A 19,452-nucleotide genomic window follows, 5' to 3' on the forward strand; every position below is an offset into this window, starting at 1 on the left:
TTCCTAGCATTGCACACGCTGAACTTACACTATCGGACAAAGGGACACCACACAGTAGTTCTTCGTAAGACAGTATACTTTATCGATAGTTTCATGGGATCTTTATGATCCGAGGTGCAGTTGTTAAATCAATGCCACAAGTGGCGGTGGTTTCGTGATGGGGGTATTGGGGTAGCGGGACAGTCTTTGAGTTCAGTGTCTCTGCGGAGTATCCTTCGCACCGCTCTCAATCCTCGAGCGGGGGATGTGGATTCTCTCTGCAATCTCTGCCGATTCTCCTGGAGGGGAGCGCCGCGAGTCACTCAGCAGGCACAGGTGGTTTCAGAGTCGGGGAGCCGCGACAGCATCAGCAGGGCTCAGATAGTTCAGAGTTCGGGGAGCCGCGACAGTGTCAGCAGGGCTCAGATGGTTCAGAGTTCGGGGAGCTGCGACAGCGTCAGCAGGGCTCAGATGGTTCAGAGTTCGGGGAGCCACGACAGCGTCAGCAGGGCTCAGATGGTTCAGAGTTCGGGGAGCCGCGACAGCGTCATGCAGGGCTCAGATGGTTCAGAGTTCGGGGAGCCGCGACAGCGTCAGCAGGGCTCAGATGGTTCAGAGTTCGGGGAGCCGCAACAGCGTCAGCAGGGCTCAGATGGTTCAGAGTTCGGGGAGCCGCGACGGCATCAGCAGGGCTCTCGTAGGTCTAGGTCTTCTCTGCCGCCTGTCCCTTCCGCACCCCTTGTTATACTTCCCCTCCTCTTTGAAGTCCGGAGTCCTTGCCGAGAGAGGTACTCGTGCCTGGGGGCGGTGCGTCGGGATTTCCTGTCGCTCGGCCCTTTGATCTGTTCAGGTGGGTCTGGGAGGGACTCCAGACGCCCAGCATGCGAGGTGCCCGCTCACCGGGGGCCTGGTGGCCGATCAAAACCCTCCTTGGGGAGGAGATCAGAGGTGTGACCGAGACGGCGTCTCCTGGTCTTGCTTGGGGGTTTCCCGCTCCGTCGGCCGGGCATGCGTGGTAGTGTTGTGTGTTCGGCTGGGGCCCCGGCCGGCCATCGGGTTTGTTGGGTCATGGTGGCCGGAAGTCTGTGACATCGGGGATCAGGTGCGGTTGCAGGGTTGCTTGCTGGTCGGGAGGGCCCACGCCACGAGGCCGGTCTCACACGTGCCCCCCCCCAGCTGAAATGCGGGGAGAACTACCCATCCACTTGGGGGTTCTCCTTGCCGAAGCGGAAGAATCGGGACAGGCCGTCAGCGTTGGCGTGGTCAGTCCCGGGGCGATGCTCCATAGTGAAGTCCATCCCCTGGAGGGCGATTGACCATCGCAACAGCTTGGGGTTCTCTCCTCTCATTTGCATCAGCCACCGCAAAGGTCGATGATCCGTTTGAACTCGGAAGTGTGGTCCGAACAAGTAGGGCTGCAGCTTTTTGAGGGCCCAGACTCCTGCGAAGGTCTCTCTTTCAATGGTGCTCCACCGTTGCTCCCGAGGTAGTAACCTTCGGCTGATGAAGGCTATGGGCTGATCTATGCCTTGGTCGTTGAACTGTGAGAGGACTGCCCCGATGCCATGCTCGGAAGCGTCCGTTTGGACCACAAACTCCTGAGAGTAGTCGGGGGCTTCGAGTACTGGAGCAGTACATATAGCGGCTTTCAAGGCGTCAAACGCTTTTTGGCACGGGGGAGTCCACTGTACCTTCTTCGGGTGCTTTTTGGAGGTTAACTCTGTGAGGGGGCCTGCGATGCTGCCATAGTTTCTAATAAACCTCCGGTAGTAACCGGTGAGGCCCAGGAAGGCCCGGACTTCCGTTTGTGTCGTGGGGGGTTCCCAGGACAAGATGGCGTCGATCTTTGTCTGGAGGGGGGCGACCTGTCCGCTCCCCACCTGGTGCCCCAGATAGATCACTGAGCCCTGTCCAATTTGGCACTTGCTGGCCTTGATGGTTAGGTCGGGCCATCAGTACTTGTCAGAGGTGCTGGAGGTGTTCTGTCCATTGGGAGCTGAATACTGCTATGTCGTCTAGGTGCGCTGCGCTGAACCCCTCTAGCCCGGCCAGGACCCTGTTCACCAGTCGCTGGAAGGTGGCCGGGGCATTTTTCATCCCAAAAGGCATAACTCTGAAGCGGTAGTGCCCATCTGGGGTGGAGAAGGTGGACCGCTCCTTGGCTCCCTCAGTGAGCGCAATCTGCCAGTATCCGCAGGTTAGGTCGAAGGTGCTGAGGTAGCGAGCGGCCCCGAGGCGGTCGATGAGCTCGTCTGCGCGGGGAATAGGGTGAGTGTCCGCTCGGGTGACCGCATTGAGTCCCCGGTAGTCCACACAGAATCTCAGCTCGGGGGCGACACCAGGGGCTGCTGCCTTCGGGACCAGTACTACCGGGCTGGCCCATGGACTGTCAGAGGGTTCAATCACCCTGAGGGCTAACATCTTGGCTACTTCGGTCTGGATGCAGGTCCGGACCCGGTCAGGGACTCGGTAGGCGCGGTGCCTTATCGGCGGGCTGTCTCCAGTGTCTACGTCGTGGACACACCAGTCGGTGACCCTAGGGGTGAGGGAGAAGAGGTCTGTGAATTGTCTCAATAGCTGGCGGCAGTCGTCGGACTGTTGGGGGATGAGGGTGGACGACAGCCTCACCCCCTCTACGGAGCCATCTTTCTCTTTAGCACACAGGGGGTCCGGAGGGGGCTCTGTGTCTTCTTCAGTCCCATCGTCGGTGGCCAGGAGCAAACTCAACTCCGTCCTCACAAAGTGGGGTTTGAGGCGGTTCACGTGGAGGACCCGGAGGGGGTTCCGTGGAGACTGAACATCAACTAGATACGTGACTTGACTCTTCCGCTCGACCACTTTGAAGGGACCAGTCCATTTGTCTTGGAGGGCGCAGGGTTTCACCGGGGCCATTACCCAGACCTTTTGGCCCAGATGAAACTCAACCAGCGTGGCATTCTGGTCATACCAGCCCTTCATCTCTTCTTGGCTAGCCTCGAGGTTTGCCTCGGTGAGCTCTCTGAACTTCCGGGTCTGGTTGCGGAGCGCCAGGATATAGCGGAATACATCAGGAGGGGTTCCTCGGAGTGCCGTTTCCCAGCCCTCTTTGACCAGGCTCAGGGGTCCCCGGACGGGGTGTCCGTAGAGTAATTAGAACGGGCTGAACCCCAGAGATTTTTGGGGAACCTCCCGGTAGGCGAACAGGAGGCAAGGGAGGAGGACGTCCCATTTCCGGCATAGGGGTTTTTCGAGGCCCATGATCATCCCTTTCAGGGTCCGGTTAAATCGCTCGACTAGGCCATTTCCTTGGGGGTGGTATGGGGTGGTGAATTTGTACGATACCCCGCATTGTTGCCATAGGGACCTCATGTACTTGGAGATAAAGTTTGTGCCACGATCACTCACGACTACGCGAGGGAACCCCACGCGGGAGAAGAGCCCCATCAAGGCCTGGCCTACCGCGGGGGCCATCACGGTGCGGAGGGGAATGGCCTCTGGGTAGCGGGTGGCATGGTCCACCAGGACGAGGATGAATCGGTGGCCCTGGGCGGTCTTTGGATCCAGGGGTCCCACGGTGTCGATTCCCACCCGCTCAAAAGGGGTACTAACAACGGGGAAGGGTTGTAGCGTAGCCTTGCGCTTCCCACCACTTTTTCCGCTGGCCTGGCACTGTGAGACATGACTTGCAGTGGGCCTCCACATTCGCTCGCATTTTGGGCCAATAGAAGTGGGTAACTAGTCGATGATAGGTTTTGTCTTGGCCTAAGTGTCCTGCCAGGGGTACATCATGGGCTAGGCCCTGGAGGAAACTTCAGAAGCGCAGGGGTACCACCAGTACCCGGGCCGATCCCAGCTCAGCCGACTTCTGTTCGCTGTACAGGAGGCCGTTTTCCCAATATACCCAGTGGGTTCCGGACTGGTCGCCTGCTGTCGGGGTCCAATGAGGGAAGGGCAGGTGGCCTGTTCCCTGCAGAATTCTTCTCTGGAGGGACCTCCCTCGCAGTGCCACTGGGCCATCTCGGGCAGGTCCCCGAGCTCGGTCAGTTGCTCGGGATCTGGATGCACTGACCCATCATCGGGAACGGTTTCTTCTTCCGGAAGAGGGTCGTCGGGCTCGGGCAGCGCGTCCTTGGGGACGGCGACTGGGTTCAGGGGTAAGGCCTCAACTCCCTCGGAGGAAGGCGATCGGGTAGTCATGGAGCGCGTGGTGGTGCAAACCCATTCGGGTAGGCCCATCATCTCCAGATGGGCTCTTCGTTCCACTTGTCCCCATGGGGAGCTCTCAAGGTCGTTGCCCAGGAGGCAGTCTACTGGTTGGGAGGTTCGGACTGCCACTCTCAATTTACCGGTGACTCCCCCCTATTCGAAGGGTACCAGGGCCATCCGGCAGAGGCTCTCGGAATTGTCCGAATATATGACTGGACAGAAAGCGTCGGGCAGGATCTGGTCTTCGGAGATCAGGTGGCAGTGGACCGCTGTGACATTCGCCCCGGTGTCGCGGAGGCGCTCGACTCGGTGACCGTTGACCGTCACTTGCTGTCGGTACTTTTTCATGTTGGTGGGTAGGGGTGTTCCGGGGACCATCTCTCGGTCCCCTAGGGAGACCAGGGCCATGGCGGCTGGTTCCCACTCTTCGGAGTCTTCCATCTCTTCTCCTAGGGCTACGGAGGCCATCTGTCGGGCCAGAGGGGCTGTTGTTGCGGGTCGTTGGTACATGGGACACTGGGGGTCACTGGCATAGTGTCCGGTCTGTTGGCAGCGGAAACAGGTGATCTTGACTTGGGGTCCCGGACTCCCCGGGGGCCCGGTGCCGGCTGGAGGTGGGGCCGGAAAGTGCGGAGGTTGGCCTCTGGGGGGACTGTGCTGGGAGCCCACCTGGGATTCTCTCGGTCGGCCTTGGTTCCCTCTGCCCCTCTGGCAGGGGGGTCCCTGACTGTGGCGACCGTAGTCTCCCACGGGACCCCGGGAGGCCCAGGTGTTCACCCATCGGTCTGCTTCGACTGCCAGTTTCCGAGGGTCAGTGAGCTTGCTGTCCATGAGGTGCTGGCGCAACTCCACAAAGCAATTTGCGGACAAGTGTTCCCATGCTATTAGGTCAAACAGTTCCTCAAAGGTGGAGACCTTGCTGCCCTTGATCCACCCGTCCAAGGCCCGGCTGTAAAAGTTCACGTATTCTACCCATGTACTACCGGGTATCTTTTTGCAGTCTCGAAACCGTTGCCGGTACATTTCGCGGGTGAGCCCATATCTGGCTGCTAGGGCCTCTTTCATGTGACTGTAGGAGTTCAGCACCATGGATGGCAGGTCCAGCAGGGTATCTCTCCCCTCGCTCAGGAACCGGCCCCACAAACCAGCCCCCCAATCCTTCTGCGGAACTCGGTGGGAGGTCATGGCGACTTCGTAGGCCTTGAACCACTGCTGGATGTCGTCGTTCTTGTAGTATTCCTTCACCACATCCTTGGGGATGTGGACCTTTGGTTCCACGGCGGAGAAGGGTGGTTGATTTCCCGAGGTTCTGGACTCCTCACTTTTGGCCTTGAGTTCGATCTCTTTCAGGCTGCGTTTGTGTTCTAGTTGAAGTTTTCTTTCTTCGTGTTCTCTCTGGCGTTTTTTTTCCTTGAGTTCTCCTTGTAGGCGTAATTGTTCTACGGCTAACTTTTTCTCAGCCAGTTTTAGCTCTCCCTCTATTTTCAGTTTCGCTAGTTCTAGTTCGTGGTTGCGGCCCCTCTCTCGGTCCGCTAGCTCCTCCGGGGATAGGCCCCCCTCTGGGGCGCTGCTCCTTACCGGGATGCTTCGTGGCTCGTTTGGCGGCTCTCCTTCTGTTTGGGCCAGGGAAGCTCCTGCCTCGACCCAGGTCTTCAATGCTCCCTGGAAATCTTCTTTCGTGCTTAATCCGGTGGTAGCGATTCCAAGGTCTTTGCAGAACTGTTTTAGTTCTCGATGCGTATAATATTCCAACTGGTCCTCTCGGAATGTCGGGCTTGTGTTGGTTCCTGCGGCACCTAGGGAGGTTTCTCCTTCCATCTCTTTTCGGTAGTGCGTCAGCCGTTTACTGCACGATCTCTAGGTGTCGGCTCGGATCCCGTCGTCTGCCACCAAATGTTGGAAAGGCGTTCTCCGGGGGGCTTCGGAATACGTTCCTGACCACCCTTTGACCCACCTCTCCCAGAGTTAGGCCGAGCAAGGGTGGGGAGGCCCTTCCTGGAAGGGTCTCGTTCCTAGGATCGCACACGCTGAACTTACACTATCGGACAAAGGGACACCACACAGTAGTTCTTGGTAAGACAGTATACTTTATCGATAGTTTCAGGGGATCTTTATGATCCGAGGTGCAGTTGTTAAATCAATGCCACAAGCGGCGGTGGTTTCGTGATGGGGGTATTGGGGTAGCGGGACAGTCTTTTAGTTCAGTGTCTCTGCGGAGTATCCTTCGCACTGCTCTCAATCCTCGAGCGGGGGGATGTGGTTTCTCTCGGCAATCTCTGCCGATTCTCCTGGAGGGGAGCGCCGCGAGTCACTCAGCAGGCACAGGTGGTTTCAGAGTCGGGGAGCCGCGACAGCGTCAGCAGGGCTCAGATGGTTCAGAGTTCGGGGAGCCGCGACAGCGTCAGCAGGGCTCAGATGGTTCAGAGTTCGGGGAGCCGCGACAGCGTCAGCAGGGCTTAGATGGTTCAGAGTTCGGGGAGCCACGTCAGCGTCAGCAGGGCTCAGATGGTTCAGAGTTCGGGAAGCCGCGACAGCGTCAGCAGGGCTCAGATGGTTCAGAGGTCGGGGAGCCGCGACGGCGTCAGCAGGGCTCTCGTAGGTCCAGGTCTTCTCTGCCGCCTGTCCCTTCCGCACCCCTTGTTATACTCCCCCTCCTCTTTGAAGTCCGGAGTCCTCGCCGAGAGGGGTCCTCATGCCTGGGGTCGGTGCGTCGGGATTTCCTGTCGCTCGGCCCTTTGATCTGTTCAGGTGGGTCTGGGAGGGACTCCAGACGCCCAGCATGTGAGGCGCCCGCTCACCGGGGGCCTGGTGGCCGATCGAAACCCTCCTTGGGGAGGAGCTCAGAGGTGTGACCGAGACGGCGTCTCCTGGTCTTGCTTGGGGGTTTCCCGCTCCCTCGGCCGTGCATGCGTGGTAGTGTTGTGGGGTCGGCTGGGGCCCCGGCCGGCCATCAGGTTTGTTGGGTCATGGTGGCCGAAAGTCTGTAACATCGGGGATCAGGTGCGGTTGCAGGGTTGCTTGCTGGTCGGGAGGGCCCACGCCACGAGGCCGGTCTCACACACACACACAACCACACCCAACCTCACCCAACCACACACACACCCACAACCACACCCAACCACAACCACACCCACAACCACACACACAGCCACACACACAACCACACAAACATCCACACACACAACCACACACACACACACAACCACACACAACCACAACCATACACACAACCACACCCACACCCACACACCCACACATGCACGTGTTACCATCCTTGTGGGGACTATGTGTGAATACCTGCCTTGTGGGGACTAACCTTTCCCAATGTTTTTAAACTACACTAATAACAGAAAAATGTTAAGAAAAAATTCATGATACAGGATCCTGCTTCAAATTTGCAAATATATTGTTATTTTATCGTGCGCACAGCACCATCCTTGTGGGGACTTGAACACGTGCTACCATCCTTGTGGGGACCTAGTCTGTAACACTATTTGTGATTGAATACAGTCAAAGGCACATGGCTAAATGTTTATTTTATCAACAATATACACAAACAACATTATAATCTATTCATATATGAATTGATGCATATATACTAGGGGTATACATTAAAGTCAGATTATGTTAATGTGCCAGAAAATATCATATCACACTTAAAGAAAGACACTTAAAGCTGTATTTAACCTATTTATTAGTGCTTAAAATCTTAGGAGGTAATGGAACTAATACATAAAGAAATTAACATATGGAACCAAGGAAAATGGTCAAGTGGAGTCCAGAGCTTGATTAGCTGATTACATTTTTGCCAAAATAGATGTTCAAGACCCCACAGAGATAGTGGGTGAATATCATTGTGCTTAAGTCTCCATAGAAATAGTGTGTACATTCAAAGCTTAAATCCCATTATTAAGAGTGTGAAGCTAATGATGTTCAAGTCCACAAAGAGGTTGTGTGTAATTATAGGAACGCTCAAGTCCCCACAGAGATGGTATGTTATTATAGCGATGTTTAAGTCCCCAAAAAGATAGTGTGTTATCATAGAGATGTTCAAGTCCCCACAGAGATAGTGTGTTGTTATAGAGATGTTCAAGTCCCCACAGAGATGGTGTGTTATCAGAGAGAAGTTCAAGCCCCCACAGAGATAGTGTGTTATTACAGTGTTGTTCAAGTCCCGACAAAGATAGTGTGTTATTATAGCAATGTTTAAGTCCCCACAGAGATAGTGCATGAAGGTGATTGTGTTTAAGTCCTCATTAAAATAAGGCCCGATTCACAAAGGTAAACTTAGACAAAAATCTAACTGCACTACTTTTCAGTATTCCCAAAGGTAAATTTAGACCAAAAGTCTAACTTTACTACTTTTCAATATTCACAAATCCCCATACAGAGAATGTGAAGCTGATGATATTCAAGTCAAAGCAAACACAAGGAGATGATGGACGGAGTGCTTGAACTTTTAAGTCACTCACCCCCAGTCACAGATCTGGGTTGAATCCATCATCGTTCTTTAGCTCACTTCGCCAGCCCAGTTCAGACCCAGTTATATGCAAATCAGTCTGGACCCTGTGCCTTGTGGCACCCCCTGGAGCTTCAAGTTGAAACAGAGCTTGTGTTTAATTACAGGAATGCTCAAGTCCCCACAGAGATGGTATGTTTCTATAGTGATGTTCAAGTCCCCACAAAGATAGTGTTTTATTATAGTTTTTTCAAGTCCCCACAAAGATATTGTGTTATTATAGCAATGTTTAAGTCCCCACAGAGATAGTGCATGAAGATGATTGTGTTTAAGTCCTCATTAAAATAGGGCCCTATTCACAAAGGTAAACTTAGACAAAAAATCTAACTTTTCTACTTTTCAGTTTCACAAATGTAACTTTAGACCAAAAGTCTAACTTTACTACTTTTCTGTATTCACATAGTCCCATACAGAGAATGCGAAGCTGATGATCCTCAAGCCAAAACCGAGCTTGCGCGTAATTACAGGAATGCTCAAGTCCCCAAAGAGATGGTGTATGACTATAGTATAACCACGGTCGCCAAGAAGCATGTGTGTGATTATAGACATGCCCAGGACCCCACAGAGATAGTGTGTGATTATAGATATGCCCTGGTCCCCACAGAGATAGTGTGTGATTATCGACATGCCCAGGTCCCCACAGAGATAGTGTGCGATTCTAGACATGCCCAGGTCCCCACAGAGATAGTGTGTGGCTATAGACATGCCCGGGTCCCCACAGAGATAGTGTGTGATTATAGAGATGTTGAGGTCCCCACAGAGATGGTGTGTGACTATAGTATTACCACGGTTGCCAAAGAGAATTTGTGTGATTAAAGACATGCCCAGGTCCTCACAGATATAGTGTTTAATCATAGACATGTCCAGGTCCCCATGATTAATGGGATGCACGCGGATAGCACACAGTGATAGTGCATGATTAAAGTCATGTACAAGTCCTCACATAGAGATTGTGCGATTACAGGGAGGTTTAAGTCCTCACAGTGATAATGTGTGATTATAGTCATATTCAAGTCAAGTCTCCAAAGTGATGTGTGTATTGATAGGTTTGTTGGAGAATACATACAGATCGTATAAGTCTGGTGGCTTAAATAAATGAATCCACTTGAGGGATGTGTTTGACCACTCTCTCACATGTTTGAATCCTGGTGCTACCATTCAGCATTTATTCCTTCCAAACAAGGTGAAACAAGGGAAACTTTCACAAAATTGAAACCTCTATTTGTTTAGCCTTTTATATCTGGAGTGTAACAAAGAAATCTTTAAACAAGGCTCAAACATTCTCAAAAGTGTCCATGTCAGTTGACAAGAGACTTTCTCAGTGTTGATGGTCTTGTTATTTGAAGTCTTACAAATTGTATTCCTGAACTGAGCTTGTATGCTCATAATGTAAGAGTAGAGAAAGTCACTTTGGCTGACATGCAGCTGTCTTTTTCATGGGAATAAAAACCTCAGAATGTGCCTACTTTAACTATAGGAATATTTCACAATGTTAACAAAACTTTTTTGAGGAGTCCGCCCAAATGTTGTGCTTCGGTGTGTGTGGGGTATAAAACTAGGCTTCCTAAAAGGAGCCGGTGAATTATTTGTTCAGGAATAGAGAGGGACAATTTGATAGTCATGCACTAGCTGTTTTTGTGAGAAAAGAAACCTTCCAAAATATCATGTGACATAAATATGTTGTCAAAAATATCATCACTGCAAAAATATAGTGGAACAGAATATCAAAATATAGGGGCCGATTCCGATCCGGGTCGGAAAGGCACCGAATACGATCCAGCCGGAAAAACTACGCGCCGTATACTTGTTTTCCGCCTGACTCGTACAGCTGTACGAGCGAGCAAGTACGATGGGAGCTACATGAAATTCACCGACTGACTCATTTCCGGATCTGAACTGCTCCGTACGTCTCGGTCGGAAGCTAACCGTGGTGTGCAATTGATGCGATTCACGACCGAGCCAGGACGATGCACACGTTGGACAGCCTATGTGAGCCGGAGTGTCCGGCTCGCAAATCGTCTGGCTTGTTGCCTTTGGGGGTCCCCGTCGGACCCCCTGTCACCCGCAGCCCTATGACTCGGACACAAGGGGAGACCCATGGGTCTCCCCAACACAGGCATGTACAGTGCGGATGGCACTGACGCGTACTCACTGTAGGGGGTGCACTTGTCCGCAACGTACCCATTCAGTCAATGGGAGCCCATGTACGTGTCGTACGACCAGCTCCCATTGACTTCTATGGGAGTCCGACCGAACCGAGTCTGACAGCATACGGCCGCATCGTACTCGCTCGGTCAGACTGCAGGACTCCGGCTCGGTCGGAAAACACTCCGGATCCGGCTCGGTCGGAGTGCTTTCCGACCCGGATCGGAATCGGCCCATAAGAATGCAGGTTTTATTGTCTACAATATGGTAATGAAGACAATTGTTGTAATTAATATTGGGGACTTTAGTATACTTGTAATAAACATTGTTTTTAATTAAATATATATATACACTTATAATATTAGTAAAATTTTCTTTTTTAAATATAGTTTGCAATTTTAAATGTGTAATTGAATTTTCAATAGGTAATTAGATGGGTCTGGTGGCTCAGTACTATTGGGTAACAATAAACACCTGTTAGCGCCAAGATGCCTATGAGTTAATATGCGATCTACAAATACCTATGTTAAGTATTTTATAGTTTAGTAGGGGGATATTGGGTTTTTAGGGGAATATGGTGGCAGGTTAATTACATTTTAACCATTTTTTTAATGTTAAGTAATGTATGGTCAAATCAATATATAAATGGTTAGTATGTAATGTTTTAATTGTTCTTTCATTTATTTGGGTTTAATTTCACTTTTTTAATTTATATTTTTCATGGTATAAGTTGTTATAGATAATTTAGCAGCATGTTCAGTTTGTAGGGAAATAGAGTGAGAAATTATTTAAATGAAAATAGTTTTCTTTATTAATTTTTTGTAATTTTAATATTTAATGTATACATCATTATATAATTTTTCATTGAATCTTTAAAATGAAAAAATAGTTTTATTTAGACTATGCAAGAAATAATTAGTAATACATATCAGCAAGTGTATATTATATTTATAATTTTTATGTTTAATTTATTTTAATTTTATTATTGCTTTATTTATATTTTAATTTGTCTGCTTGGTGTTTGTGGGATTTTTAAGTAGTAGTGAGAGAAGTGAATTCTACGTATGTTTATTTAAATATTTCATTTAATTATGCATTTATTTTGTATATTTATAATAAATTGTGCATTTTATTTAAATGTATACAATATACGTTTTCTAATTTATCTATGGTTAGTCATTTGATGTTTTTAGTTATTTAAAATATTTTTTTAATGACTGTATTGGAATGGTATATGTAACCTTTCTGAAGTCCAACACTTCCCCTACTGTTGCTTAAATTGGGGTGGGAACAGTAAATCTAGTCCATCCAATACCTATGCTTTCCTTATTATTGCTTAATTGGGGTGGGGCTAGTTAATATAACCCTTACAAAGTCCAACACTTTCCATACTGTTGCTTTGGATGGAAGGAGAATTGTAAATATAACTCCTTTGAAGTCCAATACTTTTCCTTCTGTTTTATATATATTGAGGTGGGAATAGCAAATCTAATCCTTCTGAAGTTCAACACTTTCCCAGCTGTTGCTTACATTGCAGTGGGAATAGTAAATCTAACCTCTGCGAAATTCAGCTTTTTTCCTGCTTTTGCTTAGGGTGGAATGGGAATAGTAAATATGACCCCTTCAGAGGTTCAACACCTTCCCTACTGTTGTTTAGACTGGAGTGGAAATGGCCATTTGAACCCCTCTGAAGTCCAACACTGACCTTCTAGTGGACTTGATCCCTTCATAGCAAAGCTATGCCTGGTAGCTGCTGCAGCCCGTGTTCCTGCTGCTGACCCTTGGTCAGGAGCTCGAGGCCCACCTCCACCCACAGGCCGCTGCCTGCACCTCATATCTGGTGGGCTGTCCCTCTGCCTCTCTTTTCTGATTTCTGCCTTTATTCAGCTTTTTACTTTTTTACCTTTTTCTTTCCTTTGTTTGCCACCCTCATTCCTGTTGCTGTGACACCCATGGCCCGACCCCTCCAGTGACCCTCCCTCGCCTGCATTTCTTGCCTCTTAGCTGTCCAGCCCCCAGCACAACTTAATGGCAGCTGCTGCGAGGCTGCACCACTGGGGTGCCAAAGGCAGGCCTGTCTGCACCTGTCCGTGCCTGGACCATGCCCAGCGCCAGGGACCCTGGTTCTCGGACCTTCCACCGCTATGATGCCAGCACCCTCCTCACCCACAACTCAGGACGCCATAGCGCCTGCAACCTCGCGTCACTGAAGACCCAAGGACCCTTCTTCTAGCAGAACTGCAGCCCCATCCTCACCCACGCCAGCATGCCAGATCCTCTTGCCGCCCAACCGACCAACAGCACACTCGACAGACTCAACTGCATACTCCTCAACATGCAATCCCTCCACAGACACGCCACAGAAATCTGGGACCTCCTCAATGTGGCCTCTCCCGAAATCACCTTCTTCATGGAAACCTTGATCAACCCCTGATCCGGACCGGACATCGCCATCACTATCCTCGATGGCTACAAAATCACCTGCAAGGACTGCACCGACCGACCAGGAGGATGCATCGCTATCATCCACAAAAACACGCTCCGACTGACCATGCACTCAAACGACCAATTGACAATCATGGAACACCTCCACTTCCAGATCCAGACCAACAACACCCTTTGCAGCACCCTCATCTACAGGCCCCCAAGGCCCCCGCCAGCTCTTCACCGACACCAACGTAGACCTCATCGTACCCCATGCTCTAGCATCCACCGATTATATCCTACTCAGAAACTTCAACTTCCACCTGGACAACCCCAGTGACCAGAACACTGCCTCCCTACTGGTGAACCTTGCCAAAATCGGACTCAAGCAGTTAGTCACTACACCGACTCACTCAGCTGGATACTTGCTCAACCCCATTTTCTCTGCCAGCAGAAACATCACCTACGGCCACACCACCGAATTCGGCTGGACTGACCAACACTACGTGTAGCTCGCTTTTGCCATGCTCACCGTACATTATCACCCTCATCATCCCCCGTCGTAGCTGGAACAAGGACACAGAAGATCTTTTCGTCAACTTTCTCAGCACAATCATTCCGCCAACACCAACAGATGCCAACACCTCAGCGCAAAACCTTCACCAATGGATCTCCAACTGCGCCGACACTCTGGCCCCCTCCAGAAGACACCAGGCAAGCTACACTCGAAGAAAGCCAGTTGGTTCACTCCCGCCCTCCATGAGTCCGGATGACTTGAGAAGTCAACATACATCCCACCCTGCCAAGACCTCTGCAACAAACTTGGCGCCTTCTTCCACCACCAGATCAGGCAGATCTACTACAGCTTCACCACCCAAAACCCTGCTACCATTCGCATTATACTCATGTACTTGCAGTAAAATGTTGCTGCAAATGACACAATGGTATGTGAAGTGGTGCAATTTTGGAAATTTTGCTCAGCAAGTGTAGAGCAATGTTCAAAAAATTCTGTGACTCTCCCTGCTTTATTTAATTTTCTTGTGGTCTAAAAATGATGGTAAACCGTAATAATGGGAGTTGGTGATATGAGAAGTAGCACTACACCTTTTTTAAAAGGAAGGGACACTGCCTAGTACTGTTCGATTGTATGTGGTAAACTTGGGGAAGGACACCATGATGTGGAAAGACTGATGCTCTTAAAGATTTTTTACTAGAAGCAGTACTGCTCATGCGGTGATCTTATAAAGAGTACGGCATGTTATAAGAAAAAGAAGTTGTGCATGGGTATTTGCGTGGTAAGGGATTTTTTTAAGGTTTAGGGTGGGCATAGGTTTTGGGTGGCAGGGGAACTTTCAGGGTTTAGAGTGGGTATGGGTTTTTGGGTGGCAATGAATGTTTAGGGTTTAGTGTTTGTGTTGGTTTTTGGGTGGCAAGGATTTTTTTAGGGCCGGTATGGGTTTTTGAGCGGCAAGGGATTTTTTAGGGTTTAAGGTGAATACGGATTTTTTAATGGTAAGGGATATTTTAGGGTGCGGATGATTTTTTTGGGCGGCAATTGGATTTTTATGGTTTAGGGTGGATATGGGTTTTTGGGCAGTAAGGGATTTTTTAGGTTTTAGGGTGGGTATGGGGTTTTAGGTGATATGGGCTTTTTAGGGTTTAGGGTGCGTATGGGTTTTTGGGTGGCAAGAGAATTTTTAAGGTTTAGAGTGGGTGTGGGTTTTTGGGGACAAGGTACATTTTATGGTTTAGGTTGGGTATGGGTTTTCCAGTGATAAGGAATTTTTAGGGTTTAGGGTGGTTATGAGTTTTTGGGTTGTGATGTTTGTGTTAGGGTTTTGGGTGGGCATGGCTTTGTGGGTGGCAAGGGAATTTCTAGAGTTTAGGATGGGTATGGGTGTTTGGTGCTAAGGTATTTTTTTTCGGGTTTAGTGTGAATATAGGTTTGTAGGTGATAGGAGTTTTTTCAGGATTTATGGTGGGTATGGGTTATTGGTTGGTAAGGGATTTTTTAGGTTTTAGTGTGGGTATGTTTTTTTTAAGCGATATGCGCTTTTTTATGCTTTATGGTGTGCACAGGTTTTTGGGTGGCAAGGGAATTTCTAGGGTTTAGGGTGGGTATAGGTTTTTGGGTGAAGGGTATTTTTTAGGGTTTAGGTTGACTATTGGTTTTGAGGTGATAAGAGCTTTTTTAGGGTTTAGGGTGGCTATGGGTTTTTGGGTGGCAAGGACATTTTTAGGGTTTCGGGTGGATATGGGTTTTTGGGTGGCAAGGGAATTTTTAGAGTTCAGGGTGGGTATGGATTTTTGAGTCGTAAGGTATTTTTTAGGGTTTAGGGTGGGTATGGGTTTTTTGGCGACAACTACATTTTTTAGATTTAGGGTGGCTATGGGTATTTGGGTGGAAAGGGATTTTTAAGGTTTAGGGTGGGTATAGGTTTGTGGGTGGTAAGAGCTTTTTTAGGGTTTAGGGTGGGTGTCGGTTTTTGGGTGGTAAGGTTTTTTTTAGGGTTTAGGGTGGGTATGGGTTGTTATGGGTAGCAAGGGATTTCTATCATTTAAGGTGGGTGTGGGATTTTTGGTGGCAAGGGATTTTGTATGATTAACGGTGGAAATGGGTTTTTGGGTGGCAATGGAATTTTTAAGGTTTTGGGTGGTGTGGGTTTTTGTGGGGCAAGGGAAATTATATGGTTTAGGGTGGGTATGGGTTTTTGTGTGATAAAGAATTTTTAGGGTTTAGGTTGGGTATGGTTTTTGGGTGATTTTATTAGGGTTTTGCATTTGTATGGGTTTTTGGATGGCAAGGGATTGTTTTAGGGGTTAGCATATACAAGGATACAGAAACATCTCAGAAAGAAACCAAAATGCTGGTCGAGTGACAAACTATGGGAAACAAAAATGTATTTTACATTTCCCTTTTTAGCGAGCCCCCACTTTTTTCATCCCACTTTCAAACCTGTCTGCACATATTTCCATATGACTGGTTGCAGCCAGCAGGTGTGGGTGCTCCCTGAAACCTGGTTAGAGCATCATTTTCTTCCAAGTCGATGCTGCATGTAGTCCAAGTCGCTTGGCCTGAAGTTGTAGCGCTGTACAATTTTCACATTACAGGTACTGTTGAGCATGTTAATGCAGTAAGATACAGGGACATTTAAAATGTGTCTAATATTTTAAGACTATATGTTTCCACTGCTTTAGAAACCTTGCATTCTCACTAAATTCGTTTGCACCATTTGCCAATTGTTTTTATTTTATTCTTGGGAGGAGGTTCACCCAAACTTCATGTTTGTCCATTAAGCTTGCTCTCTTTGATACCTACATAAAAACCTTAACCAACGTTTACAAAATGCTACTTTTAAATGTCACCAACTGCCACTGGCCGAATACACACAGCTCATTCTCTCCCTCTCCGACAAGAGACCCAACAGAAGAGCCAAGTTCACCGCATGCATGACCAAAGTTGCTAAATGGATGAGAGTCAACTGCCTCAAGCTTAACACTGATAAGATAGAACTAGTGATTTTCGTAAAGAACACCTCGCCATAGGACTCCAACTGGTAACCAGCCACACCCATCACCTATACCAGGAACCTCAAAAACATCAACAGCATACTGGACATAAATGCACAAGTCAGCACCATCACCACACTCTGGAAATGCTGAGGAGTATTTTCAAAATGGCTTCTAAGCAACACTAGAAAAATGGTCACTAGCAAGTTAGACTACTGGAACAGCCTCTACTCTGAGATCACCAAGCAACCCACTAGAAGACTACAAATCATTCAGAACTCAGCAGTCTGACTCATCCACAGCATCCCACGTAGTGCTCACATCCCACCACACCTCAGGGAGCTCCACTGACTCCTGGTACACAAACACACTCATTTTAAACACCTCACACACTCACTGAAGGCACTAGCCAACTTAGACACCACGTATCTGAATAGTTGCATCTCCTTCCACCAGACAGACTAGACACCACTGTTCCACAGGACTCCAATCTGCATACATTTCACGCATACACAGAACTAGGATGATGGGCGTTCTATTACATCACTCCAAAAGCGTGGAACGACCTCCCACTCCACATCAGAGCCTCCTTCTTTCTTCTCTTCTTGAATTCTGCAAGAAGCTTTAGACCTGATTCTACAATCAAACAAACTAGAGATGGCTCAGGATACTGAAATTTTGAGTCAGGCTTGAGCCTGAATCCTGGCTCTGAATCAGCTTGAAGTTCTGTTAGAACCTTGATCCAAAAACAAGTCGATCTTTCATGTGGATTTTGCCTGCTTTACTCCCTCTTCCCAGGATGTGGTGTTATGGCCAGCGCTGTAGACTGTGCAACTGAGTAACCAGTTTTAAGCCTTGGCACTAGACCAACAGTAATCCATGTTAGCAATGCAGTCCCTGTTTACAATTCAAATTTTTTTCATGCTGCATTCCCCAAATGTAATTTCGTTTTGCCAGATGTTATTATTCTGTAGGTTTTTTCATGCAACATAGAATTCTTGTCTAGTGCATACTGTGAACTGAGTCACCCATAGGTGTCTGGGTGAATTTGGGTTGGGGATGGCAATTCCTATTGAGGCTCAGTTGAGGGCTTTGTAGTTGAAGATGAGGGCAGTGAAAGTTTCTCACATCGCATGGCATTGGGTCATAAATGTGTGCATATTACATGCTGATCGAATGCATGGACTCTGTGCAGCACACGGAGCGATGGGAACAAGTGTTGCTTTGTTGGGTTGGCCTGCAGTTGCTGCTTCTGTCTGTGGGCAGTGGAAATGATGAACTTTTGCCTTGCTGTGGTATCCTATTTAAGAAGATTTTCAAAGGGCTTGAAGTAGAGCTTGCCTCCTGTTCTGAAGATTCAGGGACACAAAGACTTTACCTGCAACTTGCTAAAAAACACCAGGCTTCCTCTGCTGGACTCCTGGTTGCCAAAGGGTGCCAATTCCAGATCCTGGGGGAGTGATGCTGCCAGCAATGCTGCAACATACACCGAGGCCGTGGGCACCTGTTCGTGAAGTATACGACGCACGGCCCCTGACTGCACCACAGCTCTGACAACCGCCGATACCTGCAAGTTATCGTTCTTCCCGACGCCAGCCCTCGCACTGACACCTGATGTCACCAGCGACTGCATCTCATCATCGCGAATCCAATAACCGATTTGGGTGACTTCCCGAACTCATCGACACTGACTGCTGAATGAAATCGATTCCTCATGGACTCAATGTCTCGCCTCCCTGTGGCAGTAAGGAGCCGGTCCTCGCCTTGGCGCATTGATGCTTCACCTCCGTGATGCTGTGCACCATCCATTGACTCTGATTTCCAAGGTATTGTTACTTAGGGATCAATGTGAATAGGTGGCCGGCCTGTACACCTTGCAGTCAGTGGCGTACTTGGGATTTGTGCCTGTCACGAGTCGTAATAGCCCCAGTTGGACCTATATGTTGTTACAAGCGTTATTTTTTGCAATACTCATTCTAAAAGTGATATCTTGATATATGTGTGCTGGATTCTTGTCATTGTTTGGTTTAGATAAAGGTATTTTAATTTTCTAAATTGGTGTGGTGTCCAGTTGTAGTGTTTTCACTGTGTTACTATGTGTTTTATGTACAAATGCTTTACACATTGCCTCTGATATAAGCCTGTCTGCTCATGCCAAGGTACCAAGGGGGTGAGCAAAGGTTATTTTACAAGTGTAAGCCCCCTTACCCTGACTAGAAGGAAAGATCCCTACTTGGACAGGGTACAAACCTGTCAACGTTGTCTTTGGGTTCTCATGAGTCAGGTCGCCCCTCCCTTAAGTATGACATAAAATAGCATAATTTACTTTTTACATCTGCTTATTTAGAAATATGGCGGTATATTTTGTCATGTAATTGTAAATTGTATTGATATAACGCTTACTAACCTTGATGAGGCGTTGATGCATTTTGAGGCCAGTAGCACACTACCCAGGGGTACATGTTTAGAGTTAAATAGATAGCAGATTATTAATCTGTACAAGTTTTGCCCATAACCCACTCAGAACGTCTTACATTGTTCACAGAAACCGTAATAGCAACACCTCCTTATTGAAATCTGGTATCTGGATAGACCTTTGCAGGTCTGAAAAGGGCTCTCCTGCAATCAAAATGATTTGCACAGAAGTTAGAGGAGATGAATCCTCACATGGAATACTCCTTTAGTTTGAG

This window comes from Triturus cristatus, chromosome 11 (assembly GCF_964204655.1).
Source record: "Triturus cristatus chromosome 11, aTriCri1.1, whole genome shotgun sequence".
Classification (NCBI taxonomy): domain Eukaryota; kingdom Metazoa; phylum Chordata; class Amphibia; order Caudata; family Salamandridae; genus Triturus; species Triturus cristatus.